The sequence below is a fragment of the Pelobates fuscus genome, chromosome 5 (assembly GCF_036172605.1).
Source record: "Pelobates fuscus isolate aPelFus1 chromosome 5, aPelFus1.pri, whole genome shotgun sequence".
NCBI classification, from domain to species: Eukaryota; Metazoa; Chordata; class Amphibia; order Anura; family Pelobatidae; genus Pelobates; species Pelobates fuscus.
Genome location: NC_086321.1, coordinates 346,582,655 through 346,600,296, shown reverse-complemented (window position 1 = coordinate 346,600,296; position 17,642 = coordinate 346,582,655). Strand labels below are relative to the sequence as shown.

General features: G+C 50.5%; 31 non-coding genes across 31 annotated transcripts; all 31 read right to left on the bottom strand.

Annotated features, from left to right (window-relative positions):
* Positions 1-44: 44 nt before the first annotated feature.
* Positions 45-116, bottom strand: TRNAD-GUC (transfer RNA aspartic acid (anticodon GUC)). The gene has a single exon. It is a non-coding gene; the product is annotated as a tRNA-Asp (tRNA).
* A 1,012-nt stretch (positions 117-1,128) lies between these two features.
* TRNAD-GUC (transfer RNA aspartic acid (anticodon GUC)) lies at positions 1,129-1,200 on the bottom strand. The gene has a single exon. It is a non-coding gene; the product is annotated as a tRNA-Asp (tRNA).
* An 836-nt stretch (positions 1,201-2,036) lies between these two features.
* On the bottom strand, positions 2,037-2,110 carry TRNAI-AAU (transfer RNA isoleucine (anticodon AAU)). Its single transcript has one exon. It is a non-coding gene; the product is annotated as a tRNA-Ile (tRNA).
* A 101-nt stretch (positions 2,111-2,211) lies between these two features.
* TRNAD-GUC (transfer RNA aspartic acid (anticodon GUC)) lies at positions 2,212-2,283 on the bottom strand. Its single transcript has one exon. It is a non-coding gene; the product is annotated as a tRNA-Asp (tRNA).
* An 836-nt stretch (positions 2,284-3,119) lies between these two features.
* TRNAI-AAU (transfer RNA isoleucine (anticodon AAU)) lies at positions 3,120-3,193 on the bottom strand. Its single transcript has one exon. It is a non-coding gene; the product is annotated as a tRNA-Ile (tRNA).
* Positions 3,194-3,292: 99 nt separating this feature from the next.
* On the bottom strand, positions 3,293-3,364 carry TRNAD-GUC (transfer RNA aspartic acid (anticodon GUC)). Its single transcript has one exon. It is a non-coding gene; the product is annotated as a tRNA-Asp (tRNA).
* Positions 3,365-4,200: 836 nt separating this feature from the next.
* Positions 4,201-4,274, bottom strand: TRNAI-AAU (transfer RNA isoleucine (anticodon AAU)). Its single transcript has one exon. It is a non-coding gene; the product is annotated as a tRNA-Ile (tRNA).
* Positions 4,275-4,375: 101 nt separating this feature from the next.
* Positions 4,376-4,447, bottom strand: TRNAD-GUC (transfer RNA aspartic acid (anticodon GUC)). Its single transcript has one exon. It is a non-coding gene; the product is annotated as a tRNA-Asp (tRNA).
* Positions 4,448-5,283: 836 nt separating this feature from the next.
* Positions 5,284-5,357, bottom strand: TRNAI-AAU (transfer RNA isoleucine (anticodon AAU)). The gene has a single exon. It is a non-coding gene; the product is annotated as a tRNA-Ile (tRNA).
* Positions 5,358-5,456: 99 nt separating this feature from the next.
* Positions 5,457-5,528, bottom strand: TRNAD-GUC (transfer RNA aspartic acid (anticodon GUC)). The gene has a single exon. It is a non-coding gene; the product is annotated as a tRNA-Asp (tRNA).
* An 836-nt stretch (positions 5,529-6,364) lies between these two features.
* On the bottom strand, positions 6,365-6,438 carry TRNAI-AAU (transfer RNA isoleucine (anticodon AAU)). Its single transcript has one exon. It is a non-coding gene; the product is annotated as a tRNA-Ile (tRNA).
* A 99-nt stretch (positions 6,439-6,537) lies between these two features.
* On the bottom strand, positions 6,538-6,609 carry TRNAD-GUC (transfer RNA aspartic acid (anticodon GUC)). Its single transcript has one exon. It is a non-coding gene; the product is annotated as a tRNA-Asp (tRNA).
* An 836-nt stretch (positions 6,610-7,445) lies between these two features.
* On the bottom strand, positions 7,446-7,519 carry TRNAI-AAU (transfer RNA isoleucine (anticodon AAU)). The gene has a single exon. It is a non-coding gene; the product is annotated as a tRNA-Ile (tRNA).
* A 99-nt stretch (positions 7,520-7,618) lies between these two features.
* On the bottom strand, positions 7,619-7,690 carry TRNAD-GUC (transfer RNA aspartic acid (anticodon GUC)). Its single transcript has one exon. It is a non-coding gene; the product is annotated as a tRNA-Asp (tRNA).
* An 836-nt stretch (positions 7,691-8,526) lies between these two features.
* TRNAI-AAU (transfer RNA isoleucine (anticodon AAU)) lies at positions 8,527-8,600 on the bottom strand. Its single transcript has one exon. It is a non-coding gene; the product is annotated as a tRNA-Ile (tRNA).
* A 99-nt stretch (positions 8,601-8,699) lies between these two features.
* On the bottom strand, positions 8,700-8,771 carry TRNAD-GUC (transfer RNA aspartic acid (anticodon GUC)). Its single transcript has one exon. It is a non-coding gene; the product is annotated as a tRNA-Asp (tRNA).
* An 836-nt stretch (positions 8,772-9,607) lies between these two features.
* Positions 9,608-9,681, bottom strand: TRNAI-AAU (transfer RNA isoleucine (anticodon AAU)). The gene has a single exon. It is a non-coding gene; the product is annotated as a tRNA-Ile (tRNA).
* Positions 9,682-9,780: 99 nt separating this feature from the next.
* TRNAD-GUC (transfer RNA aspartic acid (anticodon GUC)) lies at positions 9,781-9,852 on the bottom strand. The gene has a single exon. It is a non-coding gene; the product is annotated as a tRNA-Asp (tRNA).
* An 836-nt stretch (positions 9,853-10,688) lies between these two features.
* On the bottom strand, positions 10,689-10,762 carry TRNAI-AAU (transfer RNA isoleucine (anticodon AAU)). The gene has a single exon. It is a non-coding gene; the product is annotated as a tRNA-Ile (tRNA).
* A 101-nt stretch (positions 10,763-10,863) lies between these two features.
* TRNAD-GUC (transfer RNA aspartic acid (anticodon GUC)) lies at positions 10,864-10,935 on the bottom strand. Its single transcript has one exon. It is a non-coding gene; the product is annotated as a tRNA-Asp (tRNA).
* An 836-nt stretch (positions 10,936-11,771) lies between these two features.
* TRNAI-AAU (transfer RNA isoleucine (anticodon AAU)) lies at positions 11,772-11,845 on the bottom strand. Its single transcript has one exon. It is a non-coding gene; the product is annotated as a tRNA-Ile (tRNA).
* A 99-nt stretch (positions 11,846-11,944) lies between these two features.
* On the bottom strand, positions 11,945-12,016 carry TRNAD-GUC (transfer RNA aspartic acid (anticodon GUC)). The gene has a single exon. It is a non-coding gene; the product is annotated as a tRNA-Asp (tRNA).
* A 1,009-nt stretch (positions 12,017-13,025) lies between these two features.
* On the bottom strand, positions 13,026-13,097 carry TRNAD-GUC (transfer RNA aspartic acid (anticodon GUC)). Its single transcript has one exon. It is a non-coding gene; the product is annotated as a tRNA-Asp (tRNA).
* An 836-nt stretch (positions 13,098-13,933) lies between these two features.
* On the bottom strand, positions 13,934-14,007 carry TRNAI-AAU (transfer RNA isoleucine (anticodon AAU)). The gene has a single exon. It is a non-coding gene; the product is annotated as a tRNA-Ile (tRNA).
* A 99-nt stretch (positions 14,008-14,106) lies between these two features.
* TRNAD-GUC (transfer RNA aspartic acid (anticodon GUC)) lies at positions 14,107-14,178 on the bottom strand. The gene has a single exon. It is a non-coding gene; the product is annotated as a tRNA-Asp (tRNA).
* Positions 14,179-15,014: 836 nt separating this feature from the next.
* Positions 15,015-15,088, bottom strand: TRNAI-AAU (transfer RNA isoleucine (anticodon AAU)). The gene has a single exon. It is a non-coding gene; the product is annotated as a tRNA-Ile (tRNA).
* Positions 15,089-15,187: 99 nt separating this feature from the next.
* TRNAD-GUC (transfer RNA aspartic acid (anticodon GUC)) lies at positions 15,188-15,259 on the bottom strand. Its single transcript has one exon. It is a non-coding gene; the product is annotated as a tRNA-Asp (tRNA).
* Positions 15,260-16,095: 836 nt separating this feature from the next.
* On the bottom strand, positions 16,096-16,169 carry TRNAI-AAU (transfer RNA isoleucine (anticodon AAU)). Its single transcript has one exon. It is a non-coding gene; the product is annotated as a tRNA-Ile (tRNA).
* A 99-nt stretch (positions 16,170-16,268) lies between these two features.
* TRNAD-GUC (transfer RNA aspartic acid (anticodon GUC)) lies at positions 16,269-16,340 on the bottom strand. Its single transcript has one exon. It is a non-coding gene; the product is annotated as a tRNA-Asp (tRNA).
* An 836-nt stretch (positions 16,341-17,176) lies between these two features.
* Positions 17,177-17,250, bottom strand: TRNAI-AAU (transfer RNA isoleucine (anticodon AAU)). Its single transcript has one exon. It is a non-coding gene; the product is annotated as a tRNA-Ile (tRNA).
* A 99-nt stretch (positions 17,251-17,349) lies between these two features.
* On the bottom strand, positions 17,350-17,421 carry TRNAD-GUC (transfer RNA aspartic acid (anticodon GUC)). The gene has a single exon. It is a non-coding gene; the product is annotated as a tRNA-Asp (tRNA).
* Between the last annotated feature and the right edge of the window lie 221 nt (positions 17,422-17,642).

The following is a 17,642-nucleotide window of genomic DNA, read 5'->3' as shown; positions in this document are numbered from 1 at the left end:
CTTGTGCATATTAGAGGAGGCGGCCAAAGGAAATAAAAATAGCACTCCCCGTCGGGGAATCGAACCCCGGTCTCCCGCGTGACAGGCGGGGATACTCACCACTATACTAACGAGGATGAGCTGTGCAGTGACGGCGTGCGGCTCGCAGTCACGAGGATATTTGCGATATGTGACGAAAGCCACTGGGCTTTGGAGAAGACTACTTGCCAGCCTTTTACCCTGTGACTATGGCCCCTTTAATTTATTGCGGCAGAGAGACCCTAATTGTGCCTATTGGGACTTTAAACGTTGGTTCTTCGAACTCCCGAACAGTCAAAGTGGCCGCCATTCGACATTCGAACGCGTGGTGGCAGCCATCTTGTTCGCATGGGCTAAAACCGCGAATAGGCTTCAGGGGGACCTAGCCGCGAACGTCCTGGAACTATTTTCGACATGAAAACCTCGCGGTTCCCGGCCGGTCCCCCAGCGGCACTTAGCTGCGATTCTGTGGAACTGTTTTGGGCATGAAATCCTGCGTTCGCCTGGGCAAAACTATGACTTCCATAGAATTTCTGAACCCCTGGTCCGATCTGGGTGATTTTTGGATATGTTGTCCACCCAGATCAGGGCTGTCAGGGGATGTAAGATTTACGGGGATGTGTTATGTTTCTGGGTACTTATGGGACTTTATAAAAAGGGGTGTTTCTTCTGCCCGTGGAAATTAAGTTAATGCATTAACTCCCTGAATTATATCACGGGCAGAGGGGAGGGATTGTTTACTGTATGTGGGAGTATCTTACTGTTAATTACTGTTTTCATTGCCTCCGCTAAAATTGCGGTCTGAGACAGATTTTTGCCGGCTGGACGCTTAAACGATCACTGGAGAGAAAAGCAATGTTAATTACTGTTTTCATTGCCTCCGCTAAAATTGCATTCTGAGACAGCTTAAACAATCGCTGGAGAGAAAAGCAACTGGCCCGTGTGGGGATCGAACCCATGGCCTTGGCGTTATTAGCACCACGCTCTAACCAACTGAGCTAACCGGCCACGGCAGGGGGGGGGAGCTGGCGTTCATGCTGATCCACACAAGCGAATGCTCCCGCGTCTTGTGCATATTAGAGGAGGCGGCCAAAGGAAATAAAAATAGCACTCCCCGTCGGGGAATCGAACCCCGGTCTCCCGCGTGACAGGCGGGGATACTCACCACTATACTAACGAGGATGAGCTGTGCAGTGACGGCGTGCGGCTCGCAGTCACGAGGATATTTGCGATATGTGACGAAAGCCACTGGGCTTTGGAGAAGACTACTTGCCAGCCTTTTACCCTGTGACTATGGCCCCTTTAATTTATTGCGGCAGAGAGACCCTAATTGTGCCTATTGGGACTTTAAACGTTGGTTCTTCGAACTCCCGAACAGTCAAAGTGGCCGCCATTCGACATTCGAACGCGTGGTGGCAGCCATCTTGTTCGCATGGGCTAAAACCGCGAATAGGCTTCAGGGGGACCTAGCCGCGAACGTCCTGGAACTATTTTCGACATGAAAACCTCGCGGTTCCCGGCCGGTCCCCCAGCGGCACTTAGCTGCGATTCTGTGGAACTGTTTTGGGCATGAAATCCTGCGTTCGCCTGGGCAAAACTATGACTTCCATAGAATTTCTGAACCCCTGGTCCGATCTGGGTGATTTTTGGATATGTTGTCCACCCAGATCAGGGCTGTCAGGGGATGTAAGATTTACGGGGATGTGTTATGTTTCTGGGTACTTATGGGACTTTATAAAAAGGGGTGTTTCTTCTGCCCGTGGAAATTAAGTTAATGCATTAACTCCCTGAATTATATCACGGGCAGAGGGGAGGGATTGTTTACTGTATGTGGGAGTATCTTACTGTTAATTACTGTTTTCATTGCCTCCGCTAAAATTGCGGTCTGAGACAGATTTTTGCCGGCTGGACGCTTAAACGATCACTGGAGAGAAAAGCAATGTTAATTACTGTTTTCATTGCCTCCGCTAAAATTGCATTCTGAGACAGCTTAAACAATCGCTGGAGAGAAAAGCAACTGGCCCGTGTGGGGATCGAACCCACGGCCTTGGCGTTATTAGCACCACGCTCTAACCAACTGAGCTAACCGGCCACGGCAGGGGGGGGAGCTGGCGTTCATGCTGATCCACACAAGCGAATGCTCCCGCGTCTTGTGCATCTTAGAGGAGGCGGCCAAAGGAAATAAAAATAGCACTCCCCGTCGGGGAATCGAACCCCGGTCTCCCGCGTGACAGGCGGGGATACTCACCACTATACTAACGAGGATGAGCTGTGCAGTGACGGCGTGCGGCTCGCAGTCACGAGGATATTTGCGATATGTGACGAAAGCCACTGGGCTTTGGAGAAGACTACTTGCCAGCCTTTTACCCTGTGACTATGGCCCCTTTAATTTATTGCGGCAGAGAGACCCTAATTGTGCCTATTGGGACTTTAAACGTTGGTTCTTCGAACTCCCGAACAGTCAAAGTGGCCGCCATTCGACATTCGAACGCGTGGTGGCAGCCATCTTGTTCGCATGGGCTAAAACCGCGAATAGGCTTCAGGGGGACCTAGCCGCGAACGTCCTGGAACTATTTTCGACATGAAAACCTCGCGGTTCCCGGCCGGTCCCCCAGCGGCACTTAGCTGCGATTCTGTGGAACTGTTTTGGGGATGAAATCCTGCGTTCGCCTGGGCAAAACTATGACTTCCATAGAATTTCTGAACCCCTGGTCCGATCTGGGTGATTTTGGGATATGTTGTCCACCCAGATCAGGGCTGTCAGGGGATGTAAGATTTACGGGGATGTGTTATGTTTCTGGGTACTTATGGGACTTTATAAAAAGGGGTGTTTCTTCTGCCCGTGGAAATTAAGTTAATGCATTAACTCCCTGAATTATATCACGGGCAGAGGGGAGGGATTGTTTACTGTATGTGGGAATATCTTACTGTTAATTACTGTTTTCATTGCCTCCGCTAAAATTGCGGTCTGAGACAGATTTTTGCCGGCTGGACGCTTAAACGATCACTGGAGAGAAAAGCAATGTTAATTACTGTTTTCATTGCCTCCGCTAAAATTGCATTCTGAGACAGCTTAAACAATCGCTGGAGAGAAAAGCAACTGGCCCGTGTGGGGATCGAACCCACGGCCTTGGCGTTATTAGCACCACGCTCTAACCAACTGAGCTAACCGGCCACGGCAGGGGGGAGCTGGCGTTCATGCTGATCCACACAAGCGAATGCTCCCGCGTCTTGTGCATATTAGAGGAGGCGGCCAAAGGAAATAAAAATAGCACTCCCCGTCGGGGAATCGAACCCCGGTCTCCCGCGTGACAGGCGGGGATACTCACCACTATACTAACGAGGATGAGCTGTGCAGTGACGGCGTGCGGCTCGCAGTCACGAGGATATTTGCGATATGTGACGAAAGCCACTGGGCTTTGGAGAAGACTACTTGCCAGCCTTTTACCCTGTGACTATGGCCCCTTTAATTTATTGCGGCAGAGAGACCCTAATTGTGCCTATTGGGACTTAAAACGTTGGTTCTTCGAACTCCCGAACAGTCAAAGTGGCCGCCATTCGACATTCGAACGCGTGGTGGCAGCCATCTTGTTCGCATGGGCTAAAACCGCGAATAGGCTTCAGGGGGACCTAGCCGCGAACGTCCTGGAACTATTTTCGACATGAAAACCTCGCGGTTCCCGGCCGGTCCCCCAGCGGCACTTAGCTGCGATTCTGTGGAACTGTTTTGGGCATGAAATCCTGCGTTCGCCTGGGCAAAACTATGACTTCCATAGAATTTCTGAACCCCTGGTCCGATCTGGGTGATTTTTGGATATGTTGTCCACCCAGATCAGGGCTGTCAGGGGATGTAAGATTTACGGGGATGTGTTATGTTTCTGGGTACTTATGGGACTTTATAAAAAGGGGTGTTTCTTCTGCCCGTGGAAATTAAGTTAATGCATTAACTCCCTGAATTATATCACGGGCAGAGGGGAGGGATTGTTTACTGTATGTGGGAGTATCTTACTGTTAATTACTGTTTTCATTGCCTCCGCTAAAATTGCGGTCTGAGACAGATTTTTGCCGGCTGGACGCTTAAACGATCACTGGAGAGAAAAGCAATGTTAATTACTGTTTTCATTGCCTCCGCTAAAATTGCATTCTGAGACAGCTTAAACAATCGCTGGAGAGAAAAGCAACTGGCCCGTGTGGGGATCGAACCCACGGCCTTGGCGTTATTAGCACCACGCTCTAACCAACTGAGCTAACCGGCCACGGCAGGGGGGGGAGCTGGCGTTCATGCTGATCCACACAAGCGAATGCTCCCGCGTCTTGTGCATATTAGAGGAGGCGGCCAAAGGAAATAAAAATAGCACTCCCCGTCGGGGAATCGAACCCCGGTCTCCCGCGTGACAGGCGGGGATACTCACCACTATACTAACGAGGATGAGCTGTGCAGTGACGGCGTGCGGCTCGCAGTCACGAGGATATTTGCGATATGTGACGAAAGCCACTGGGCTTTGGAGAAGACTACTTGCCAGCCTTTTACCCTGTGACTATGGCCCCTTTAATTTATTGCGGCAGAGAGACCCTAATTGTGCCTATTGGGACTTTAAACGTTGGTTCTTCGAACTCCCGAACAGTCAAAGTGGCCGCCATTCGACATTCGAACGCGTGGTGGCAGCCATCTTGTTCGCATGGGCTAAAACCGCGAATAGGCTTCAGGGGGACCTAGCCGCGAACGTCCTGGAACTATTTTCGACATGAAAACCTCGCGGTTCCCGGCCGGTCCCCCAGCGGCACTTAGCTGCGATTCTGTGGAACTGTTTTGGGCATGAAATCCTGCGTTCGCCTGGGCAAAACTATGACTTCCATAGAATTTCTGAACCCCTGGTCCGATCTGGGTGATTTTTGGATATGTTGTCCACCCAGATCAGGGCTGTCAGGGGATGTAAGATTTACGGGGATGTGTTATTTTTCTGGGTACTTATGGGACTTTATAAAAAGGGGTGTTTCTTCTGCCCGTGGAAATTAAGTTAATGCATTAACTCCCTGAATTATATCACGGGCAGAGGGGAGGGATTGTTTACTGTATGTGGGAGTATCTTACTGTTAATTACTGTTTTCATTGCCTCCGCTAAAATTGCGGTCTGAGACAGATTTTTGCCGGCTGGACGCTTAAACGATCACTGGAGAGAAAAGCAATGTTAATTACTGTTTTCATTGCCTCCGCTAAAATTGCATTCTGAGACAGCTTAAACAATCGCTGGAGAGAAAAGCAACTGGCCCGTGTGGGGATCGAACCCACGGCCTTGGCGTTATTAGCACCACGCTCTAACCAACTGAGCTAACCGGCCACGGCAGGGGGGAGCTGGCGTTCATGCTGATCCACACAAGCGAATGCTCCCGCGTCTTGTGCATATTAGAGGAGGCGGCCAAAGGAAATAAAAATAGCACTCCCCGTCGGGGAATCGAACCCCGGTCTCCCGCGTGACAGGCGGGGATACTCACCACTATACTAACGAGGATGAGCTGTGCAGTGACGGCGTGCGGCTCGCAGTCACGAGGATATTTGCGATATGTGACGAAAGCCACTGGGCTTTGGAGAAGACTACTTGCCAGCCTTTTACCCTGTGACTATGGCCCCTTTAATTTATTGCGGCAGAGAGACCCTAATTGTGCCTATTGGGACTTAAAACGTTGGTTCTTCGAACTCCCGAACAGTCAAAGTGGCCGCCATTCGACATTCGAACGCGTGGTGGCAGCCATCTTGTTCGCATGGGCTAAAACCGCGAATAGGCTTCAGGGGGACCTAGCCGCGAACGTCCTGGAACTATTTTCGACATGAAAACCTCGCGGTTCCCGGCCGGTCCCCCAGCGGCACTTAGCTGCGATTCTGTGGAACTGTTTTGGGCATGAAATCCTGCGTTCGCCTGGGCAAAACTATGACTTCCATAGAATTTCTGAACCCCTGGTCCGATCTGGGTGATTTTTGGATATGTTGTCCACCCAGATCAGGGCTGTCAGGGGATGTAAGATTTACGGGGATGTGTTATGTTTCTGGGTACTTATGGGACTTTATAAAAAGGGGTGTTTCTTCTGCCCGTGGAAATTAAGTTAATGCATTAACTCCCTGAATTATATCACGGGCAGAGGGGAGGGATTGTTTACTGTATGTGGGAGTATCTTACTGTTAATTACTGTTTTCATTGCCTCCGCTAAAATTGCGGTCTGAGACAGATTTTTGCCGGCTGGACGCTTAAACGATCACTGGAGAGAAAAGCAATGTTAATTACTGTTTTCATTGCCTCCGCTAAAATTGCATTCTGAGACAGCTTAAACAATCGCTGGAGAGAAAAGCAACTGGCCCGTGTGGGGATCGAACCCACGGCCTTGGCGTTATTAGCACCACGCTCTAACCAACTGAGCTAACCGGCCACGGCAGGGGGGAGCTGGCGTTCATGCTGATCCACACAAGCGAATGCTCCCGCGTCTTGTGCATATTAGAGGAGGCGGCCAAAGGAAATAAAAATAGCACTCCCCGTCGGGGAATCGAACCCCGGTCTCCCGCGTGACAGGCGGGGATACTCACCACTATACTAACGAGGATGAGCTGTGCAGTGACGGCGTGCGGCTCGCAGTCACGAGGATATTTGCGATATGTGACGAAAGCCACTGGGCTTTGGAGAAGACTACTTGCCAGCCTTTTACCCTGTGACTATGGCCCCTTTAATTTATTGCGGCAGAGAGACCCTAATTGTGCCTATTGGGACTTTAAACGTTGGTTCTTCGAACTCCCGAACAGTCAAAGTGGCCGCCATTCGACATTCGAACGCGTGGTGGCAGCCATCTTGTTCGCATGGGCTAAAACCGCGAATAGGCTTCAGGGGGACCTAGCCGCGAACGTCCTGGAACTATTTTCGACATGAAAACCTCGCGGTTCCCGGCCGGTCCCCCAGCGGCACTTAGCTGCGATTCTGTGGAACTGTTTTGGGCATGAAATCCTGCGTTCGCCTGGGCAAAACTATGACTTCCATAGAATTTCTGAACCCCTGGTCCGATCTGGGTGATTTTTGGATATGTTGTCCACCCAGATCAGGGCTGTCAGGGGATGTAAGATTTACGGGGATGTGTTATGTTTCTGGGTACTTATGGGACTTTATAAAAAGGGGTGTTTCTTCTGCCCGTGGAAATTAAGTTAATGCATTAACTCCCTGAATTATATCACGGGCAGAGGGGAGGGATTGTTTACTGTATGTGGGAGTATCTTACTGTTAATTACTGTTTTCATTGCCTCCGCTAAAATTGCGGTCTGAGACAGATTTTTGCCGGCTGGACGCTTAAACGATCACTGGAGAGAAAAGCAATGTTAATTACTGTTTTCATTGCCTCCGCTAAAATTGCATTCTGAGACAGCTTAAACAATCGCTGGAGAGAAAAGCAACTGGCCCGTGTGGGGATCGAACCCACGGCCTTGGCGTTATTAGCACCACGCTCTAACCAACTGAGCTAACCGGCCACGGCAGGGGGGAGCTGGCGTTCATGCTGATCCACACAAGCGAATGCTCCCGCGTCTTGTGCATATTAGAGGAGGCGGCCAAAGGAAATAAAAATAGCACTCCCCGTCGGGGAATCGAACCCCGGTCTCCCGCGTGACAGGCGGGGATACTCACCACTATACTAACGAGGATGAGCTGTGCAGTGACGGCGTGCGGCTCGCAGTCACGAGGATATTTGCGATATGTGACGAAAGCCACTGGGCTTTGGAGAAGACTACTTGCCAGCCTTTTACCCTGTGACTATGGCCCCTTTAATTTATTGCGGCAGAGAGACCCTAATTGTGCCTATTGGGACTTTAAACGTTGGTTCTTCGAACTCCCGAACAGTCAAAGTGGCCGCCATTCGACATTCGAACGCGTGGTGGCAGCCATCTTGTTCGCATGGGCTAAAACCGCGAATAGGCTTCAGGGGGACCTAGCCGCGAACGTCCTGGAACTATTTTCGACATGAAAACCTCGCGGTTCCCGGCCGGTCCCCCAGCGGCACTTAGCTGCGATTCTGTGGAACTGTTTTGGGCATGAAATCCTGCGTTCGCCTGGGCAAAACTATGACTTCCATAGAATTTCTGAACCCCTGGTCCGATCTGGGTGATTTTTGGATATGTTGTCCACCCAGATCAGGGCTGTCAGGGGATGTAAGATTTACGGGGATGTGTTATGTTTCTGGGTACTTATGGGACTTTATAAAAAGGGGTGTTTCTTCTGCCCGTGGAAATTAAGTTAATGCATTAACTCCCTGAATTATATCACGGGCAGAGGGGAGGGATTGTTTACTGTATGTGGGAGTATCTTACTGTTAATTACTGTTTTCATTGCCTCCGCTAAAATTGCGGTCTGAGACAGATTTTTGCCGGCTGGACGCTTAAACGATCACTGGAGAGAAAAGCAATGTTAATTACTGTTTTCATTGCCTCCGCTAAAATTGCATTCTGAGACAGCTTAAACAATCGCTGGAGAGAAAAGCAACTGGCCCGTGTGGGGATCGAACCCACGGCCTTGGCGTTATTAGCACCACGCTCTAACCAACTGAGCTAACCGGCCACGGCAGGGGGGAGCTGGCGTTCATGCTGATCCACACAAGCGAATGCTCCCGCGTCTTGTGCATATTAGAGGAGGCGGCCAAAGGAAATAAAAATAGCACTCCCCGTCGGGGAATCGAACCCCGGTCTCCCACGTGACAGGCGGGGATACTCACCACTATACTAACGAGGATGAGCTGTGCAGTGACGGCGTGCGGCTCGCAGTCACGAGGATATTTGCGATATGTGACGAAAGCCACTGGGCTTTGGAGAAGACTACTTGCCAGCCTTTTACCCTGTGACTATGGCCCCTTTAATTTATTGCGGCAGAGAGACCCTAATTGTGCCTATTGGGACTTTAAACGTTGGTTCTTCGAACTCCCGAACAGTCAAAGTGGCCGCCATTCGACATTCGAACGCGTGGTGGCAGCCATCTTGTTCGCATGGGCTAAAACCGCGAATAGGCTTCAGGGGGACCTAGCCGCGAACGTCCTGGAACTATTTTCGACATGAAAACCTCGCGGTTCCCGGCCGGTCCCCCAGCGGCACTTAGCTGCGATTCTGTGGAACTGTTTTGGGGATGAAATCCTGCGTTCGCCTGGGCAAAACTATGACTTCCATAGAATTTCTGAACCCCTGGTCCGATCTGGGTGATTTTGGGATATGTTGTCCACCCAGATCAGGGCTGTCAGGGGATGTAAGATTTACGGGGATGTGTTATGTTTCTGGGTACTTATGGGACTTTATAAAAAGGGGTGTTTCTTCTGCCCGTGGAAATTAAGTTAATGCATTAACTCCCTGAATTATATCACGGGCAGAGGGGAGGGATTGTTTACTGTATGTGGGAGTATCTTACTGTTAATTACTGTTTTCATTGCCTCCGCTAAAATTGCGGTCTGAGACAGATTTTTGCCGGCTGGACGCTTAAACGATCACTGGAGAGAAAAGCAATGTTAATTACTGTTTTCATTGCCTCCGCTAAAATTGCATTCTGAGACAGCTTAAACAATCGCTGGAGAGAAAAGCAACTGGCCCGTGTGGGGATCGAACCCACGGCCTTGGCGTTATTAGCACCACGCTCTAACCAACTGAGCTAACCGGCCACGGCAGGGGGGAGCTGGCGTTCATGCTGATCCACACAAGCGAATGCTCCCGCGTCTTGTGCATATTAGAGGAGGCGGCCAAAGGAAATAAAAATAGCACTCCCCGTCGGGGAATCGAACCCCGGTCTCCCGCGTGACAGGCGGGGATACTCACCACTATACTAACGAGGATGAGCTGTGCAGTGACGGCGTGCGGCTCGCAGTCACGAGGATATTTGCGATATGTGACGAAAGCCACTGGGCTTTGGAGAAGACTACTTGCCAGCCTTTTACCCTGTGACTATGGCCCCTTTAATTTATTGCGGCAGAGAGACCCTAATTGTGCCTATTGGGACTTAAAACGTTGGTTCTTCGAACTCCCGAACAGTCAAAGTGGCCGCCATTCGACATTCGAACGCGTGGTGGCAGCCATCTTGTTCGCATGGGCTAAAACCGCGAATAGGCTTCAGGGGGACCTAGCCGCGAACGTCCTGGAACTATTTTCGACATGAAAACCTCGCGGTTCCCGGCCGGTCCCCCAGCGGCACTTAGCTGCGATTCTGTGGAACTGTTTTGGGCATGAAATCCTGCGTTCGCCTGGGCAAAACTATGACTTCCATAGAATTTCTGAACCCCTGGTCCGATCTGGGTGATTTTTGGATATGTTGTCCACCCAGATCAGGGCTGTCAGGGGATGTAAGATTTACGGGGATGTGTTATGTTTCTGGGTACTTATGGGACTTTATAAAAAGGGGTGTTTCTTCTGCCCGTGGAAATTAAGTTAATGCATTAACTCCCTGAATTATATCACGGGCAGAGGGGAGGGATTGTTTACTGTATGTGGGAGTATCTTACTGTTAATTACTGTTTTCATTGCCTCCGCTAAAATTGCGGTCTGAGACAGATTTTTGCCGGCTGGACGCTTAAACGATCACTGGAGAGAAAAGCAATGTTAATTACTGTTTTCATTGCCTCCGCTAAAATTGCATTCTGAGACAGCTTAAACAATCGCTGGAGAGAAAAGCAACTGGCCCGTGTGGGGATCGAACCCACGGCCTTGGCGTTATTAGCACCACGCTCTAACCAACTGAGCTAACCGGCCACGGCAGGGGGGGGAGCTGGCGTTCATGCTGATCCACACAAGCGAATGCTCCCGCGTCTTGTGCATATTAGAGGAGGCGGCCAAAGGAAATAAAAATAGCACTCCCCGTCGGGGAATCGAACCCCGGTCTCCCGCGTGACAGGCGGGGATACTCACCACTATACTAACGAGGATGAGCTGTGCAGTGACGGCGTGCGGCTCGCAGTCACGAGGATATTTGCGATATGTGACGAAAGCCACTGGGCTTTGGAGAAGACTACTTGCCAGCCTTTTACCCTGTGACTATGGCCCCTTTAATTTATTGCGGCAGAGAGACCCTAATTGTGCCTATTGGGACTTTAAACGTTGGTTCTTCGAACTCCCGAACAGTCAAAGTGGCCGCCATTCGACATTCGAACGCGTGGTGGCAGCCATCTTGTTCGCATGGGCTAAAACCGCGAATAGGCTTCAGGGGGACCTAGCCGCGAACGTCCTGGAACTATTTTCGACATGAAAACCTCGCGGTTCCCGGCCGGTCCCCCAGCGGCACTTAGCTGCGATTCTGTGGAACTGTTTTGGGCATGAAATCCTGCGTTCGCCTGGGCAAAACTATGACTTCCATAGAATTTCTGAACCCCTGGTCCGATCTGGGTGATTTTTGGATATGTTGTCCACCCAGATCAGGGCTGTCAGGGGATGTAAGATTTACGGGGATGTGTTATTTTTCTGGGTACTTATGGGACTTTATAAAAAGGGGTGTTTCTTCTGCCCGTGGAAATTAAGTTAATGCATTAACTCCCTGAATTATATCACGGGCAGAGGGGAGGGATTGTTTACTGTATGTGGGAGTATCTTACTGTTAATTACTGTTTTCATTGCCTCCGCTAAAATTGCGGTCTGAGACAGATTTTTGCCGGCTGGACGCTTAAACGATCACTGGAGAGAAAAGCAATGTTAATTACTGTTTTCATTGCCTCCGCTAAAATTGCATTCTGAGACAGCTTAAACAATCGCTGGAGAGAAAAGCAACTGGCCCGTGTGGGGATCGAACCCACGGCCTTGGCGTTATTAGCACCACGCTCTAACCAACTGAGCTAACCGGCCACGGCAGGGGGGAGCTGGCGTTCATGCTGATCCACACAAGCGAATGCTCCCGCGTCTTGTGCATATTAGAGGAGGCGGCCAAAGGAAATAAAAATAGCACTCCCCGTCGGGGAATCGAACCCCGGTCTCCCGCGTGACAGGCGGGGATACTCACCACTATACTAACGAGGATGAGCTGTGCAGTGACGGCGTGCGGCTCGCAGTCACGAGGATATTTGCGATATGTGACGAAAGCCACTGGGCTTTGGAGAAGACTACTTGCCAGCCTTTTACCCTGTGACTATGGCCCCTTTAATTTATTGCGGCAGAGAGACCCTAATTGTGCCTATTGGGACTTTAAACGTTGGTTCTTCGAACTCCCGAACAGTCAAAGTGGCCGCCATTCGACATTCGAACGCGTGGTGGCAGCCATCTTGTTCGCATGGGCTAAAACCGCGAATAGGCTTCAGGGGGACCTAGCCGCGAACGTCCTGGAACTATTTTCGACATGAAAACCTCGCGGTTCCCGGCCGGTCCCCCAGCGGCACTTAGCTGCGATTCTGTGGAACTGTTTTGGGCATGAAATCCTGCGTTCGCCTGGGCAAAACTATGACTTCCATAGAATTTCTGAACCCCTGGTCCGATCTGGGTGATTTTTGGATATGTTGTCCACCCAGATCAGGGCTGTCAGGGGATGTAAGATTTACGGGGATGTGTTATGTTTCTGGGTACTTATGGGACTTTATAAAAAGGGGTGTTTCTTCTGCCCGTGGAAATTAAGTTAATGCATTAACTCCCTGAATTATATCACGGGCAGAGGGGAGGGATTGTTTACTGTATGTGGGAGTATCTTACTGTTAATTACTGTTTTCATTGCCTCCGCTAAAATTGCGGTCTGAGACAGATTTTTGCCGGCTGGACGCTTAAACGATCACTGGAGAGAAAAGCAATGTTAATTACTGTTTTCATTGCCTCCGCTAAAATTGCATTCTGAGACAGCTTAAACAATCGCTGGAGAGAAAAGCAACTGGCCCGTGTAGGGATCGAACCCACGGCCTTGGCGTTATTAGCACCACGCTCTAACCAACTGAGCTAACCGGCCACGGCAGGGGGGAGCTGGCGTTCATGCTGATCCACACAAGCGAATGCTCCCGCGTCTTGTGCATATTAGAGGAGGCGGCCAAAGGAAATAAAAATAGCACTCCCCGTCGGGGAATCGAACCCCGGTCTCCCGCGTGACAGGCGGGGATACTCACCACTATACTAACGAGGATGAGCTGTGCAGTGACGGCGTGCGGCTCGCAGTCACGAGGATATTTGCGATATGTGACGAAAGCCACTGGGCTTTGGAGAAGACTACTTGCCAGCCTTTTACCCTGTGACTATGGCCCCTTTAATTTATTGCGGCAGAGAGACCCTAATTGTGCCTATTGGGACTTTAAACGTTGGTTCTTCGAACTCCCGAACAGTCAAAGTGGCCGCCATTCGACATTCGAACGCGTGGTGGCAGCCATCTTGTTCGCATGGGCTAAAACCGCGAATAGGCTTCAGGGGGACCTAGCCGCGAACGTCCTGGAACTATTTTCGACATGAAAACCTTGCGGTTCCCGGCCGGTCCCCCAGCGGCACTTAGCTGCGATTCTGTGGAACTGTTTTGGGCATGAAATCCTGCGTTCGCCTGGGCAAAACTATGACTTCCATAGAATTTCTGAACCCCTGGTCCGATCTGGGTGATTTTTGGATATGTTGTCCACCCAGATCAGGGCTGTCAGGGGATGTAAGATTTACGGGGATGTGTTATGTTTCTGGGTACTTATGGGACTTTATAAAAAGGGGTGTTTCTTCTGCCCGTGGAAATTAAGTTAATGCATTAACTCCCTGAATTATATCACGGGCAGAGGGGAGGGATTGTTTACTGTATGTGGGAGTATCTTACTGTTAATTACTGTTTTCATTGCCTCCGCTAAAATTGCGGTCTGAGACAGATTTTTGCCGGCTGGACGCTTAAACGATTACTGGAGAGAAAAGCAATGTTAATTACTGTTTTCATTGCCTCCGCTAAAATTGCATTCTGAGACAGCTTAAACAATCGCTGGAGAGAAAAGCAACTGGCCCGTGTGGGGATCGAACCCACGGCCTTGGCGTTATTAGCACCACGCTCTAACCAACTGAGCTAACCGGCCACGGCAGGGGGGAGCTGGCGTTCATGCTGATCCACACAAGCGAATGCTCCCGCGTCTTGTGCATATTAGAGGAGGCGGCCAAAGGAAATAAAAATAGCACTCCCCGTCGGGGAATCGAACCCCGGTCTCCCGCGTGACAGGCGGGGATACTCACCACTATACTAACGAGGATGAGCTGTGCAGTGACGGCGTGCGGCTCGCAGTCACGAGGATATTTGCGATATGTGACGAAAGCCACTGGGCTTTGGAGAAGACTACTTGCCAGCCTTTTACCCTGTGACTATGGCCCCTTTAATTTATTGCGGCAGAGAGACCCTAATTGTGCCTATTGGGACTTTAAACGTTGGTTCTTCGAACTCCCGAACAGTCAAAGTGGCCGCCATTCGACATTCGAACGCGTGGTGGCAGCCATCTTGTTCGCATGGGCTAAAACCGCGAATAGGCTTCAGGGGGACCTAGCCGCGAACGTCCTGGAACTATTTTCGACATGAAAACCTCGCGGTTCCCGGCCGGTCCCCCAGCGGCACTTAGCTGCGATTCTGTGGAACTGTTTTGGGCATGAAATCCTGCGTTCGCCTGGGCAAAACTATGACTTCCATAGAATTTCTGAACCCCTGGTCCGATCTGGGTGATTTTTGGATATGTTGTCCACCCAGATCAGGGCTGTCAGGGGATGTAAGATTTACGGGGATGTGTTATGTTTCTGGGTACTTATGGGACTTTATAAAAAGGGGTGTTTCTTCTGCCCGTGGAAATTAAGTTAATGCATTAACTCCCTGAATTATGTCACGGGCAGAGGGGAGGGATTGTTTACTGTATGTGGGAGTATCTTACTGTTAATTACTGTTTTCATTGCCTCCGCTAAAATTGCGCTCTGAGACAGATTTTTGCCGGCTGGACGCTTAAACGATCACTGGAGAGAAAAGCAATGTTAATTACTGTTTTCATTGCCTCCGCTAAAATTGCATTCTGAGACAGCTTAAACAATCGCTGGAGAGAAAAGCAACTGGCCCGTGTGGGGATCGAACCCACGGCCTTGGCGTTATTAGCACCACGCTCTAACCAACTGAGCTAACCGGCCACGGCAGGGGGGAGCTGGCGTTCATGCTGATCCACACAAGCGAATGCTCCCGCGTCTTGTGCATATTAGAGGAGGCGGCCAAAGGAAATAAAAATAGCACTCCCCGTCGGGGAATCGAACCCCGGTCTCCCGCGTGACAGGCGGGGATACTCACCACTATACTAACGAGGATGAGCTGTGCAGTGACGGCGTGCGGCTCGCAGTCACGAGGATATTTGCGATATGTGACGAAAGCCACTGGGCTTTGGAGAAGACTACTTGCCAGCCTTTTACCCTGTGACTATGGCCCCTTTAATTTATTGCGGCAGAGAGACCCTAATTGTGCCTATTGGGACTTTAAACGTTGGTTCTTCGAACTCCCGAACAGTCAAAGTGGCCGCCATTCGACATTCGAACGCGTGGTGGCAGCCATCTTGTTCGCATGGGCTAAAACCGCGAATAGGCTTCAGGGGGACCTAGCCGCGAACGTCCTGGAACTATTTTCGACATGAAAACCTCGCGGTTCCCGGCCGGTCCCCCAGCGGCACTTAGCTGCGATTCTGTGGAACTGTTTTGGGCATGAAATCCTGCGTTCGCCTGGGCAAAACTATGACTTCCATAGAATTTCTGAACCCCTGGTCCGATCTGGGTGATTTTTGGATATGTTGTCCACCCAGATCAGGGCTGTCAGGGGATGTAAGATTTACGGGGATGTGTTATGTTTCTGGGTACTTATGGGACTTTATAAAAAGGGGTGTTTCTTCTGCCCGTGGAAATTAAGTTAATGCATTAACTCCCTGAATTATGTCACGGGCAGAGGGGAGGGATTGTTTACTGTATGTGGGAGTATCTTACTGTTAATTACTGTTTTCATTGCCTCCGCTAAAATTGCGGTCTGAGACAGATTTTTGCCGGCTGGACGCTTAAACGATCACTGGAGAGAAAAGCAATGTTAATTACTGTTTTCATTGCCTCCGCTAAAATTGCATTCTGAGACAGCTTAAACAATCGCTGGAGAGAAAAGCAACTGGCCCGTGTGGGGATCGAACCCACGGCCTTGGCGTTATTAGCACCACGCTCTAACCAACTGAGCTAACCGGCCACGGCAGGGGGGAGCTGGCGTTCATGCTGATCCACACAAGCGAATGCTCCCGCGTCTTGTGCATATTAGAGGAGGCGGCCAAAGGAAATAAAAATAGCACTCCCCGTCGGGGAATCGAACCCCGGTCTCCCGCGTGACAGGCGGGGATACTCACCACTATACTAACGAGGATGAGCTGTGCAGTGACGGCGTGCGGCTCGCAGTCACGAGGATATTTGCGATATGTGACGAAAGCCACTGGGCTTTGGAGAAGACTACTTGCCAGCCTTTTACCCTGTGACTATGGCCCCTTTAATTTATTGCGGCAGAGAGACCCTAATTGTGCCTATTGGGACTTTAAACGTTGGTTCTTCGAACTCCCGAACAGTCAAAGTGGCCGCCATTCGACATTCGAACGCGTGGTGGCAGCCATCTTGTTCGCATGGGCTAAAACCGCGAATAGGCTTCAGGGGGACCTAGCCGCGAACGTCCTGGAACTATTTTCGACATGAAAACCTCGCGGTTCCCGGCCGGTCCCCCAGCGGCACTTAGCTGCGATTCTGTGGAACTGTTTTGGGCATGAAATCCTGCGTTCGCCTGGGCAAAACTATGACTTCCATAGAATTTCTGAACCCCTGGTCCGATCTGGGTGATTTTTGGATATGTTGTCCACCCAGATCAGGGCTGTCAGGGGATGTAAGATTTACGGGGATGTGTTATGTTTCTGGGTACTTATGGGACTTTATAAAAAGGGGTGTTTCTTCTGCCCGTGGAAATTAAGTTAATGCATTAACTCCCTGAATTATGTCACGGGCAGAGGGGAGGGATTGTTTACTGTATGTGGGAGTATCTTACTGTTAATTACTGTTTTCATTGCCTCCGCTAAAATTGCGGTCTGAGACAGATTTTTGCCGGCTGGACGCTTAAACGATCACTGGAGAGAAAAGCAATGTTAATTACTGTTTTCATTGCCTCCGCTAAAATTGCATTCTGAGACAGCTTAAACAATCGCTGGAGAGAAAAGCAACTGGCCCGTGTGGGGATCGAACCCACGGCCTTGGCGTTATTAGCACCACGCTCTAACCAACTGAGCTAACCGGCCACGGCAGGGGGGAGCTGGCGTTCATGCTGATCCACACAAGCGAATGCTCCCGCGTCTTGTGCATATTAGAGGAGGCGGCCAAAGGAAATAAAAATAGCACTCCCCGTCGGGGAATCGAACCCCGGTCTCCCGCGTGACAGGCGGGGATACTCACCACTATACTAACGAGGATGAGCTGTGCAGTGACGGCGTGCGGCTCGCAGTCACGAGGATATTTGCGATATGTGACGAAAGCCACTGGGCTTTGGAGAAGACTACTTGCCAGCCTTTTACCCTGTGACTATGGCCCCTTTAATTTATTGCGGCAGAGAGACCCTAATTGTGCCTATTGGGACTTTAAACGTTGGTTCTTCGAACTCCCGAACAGTCAAAGTGGCCGCCATTCGACATTC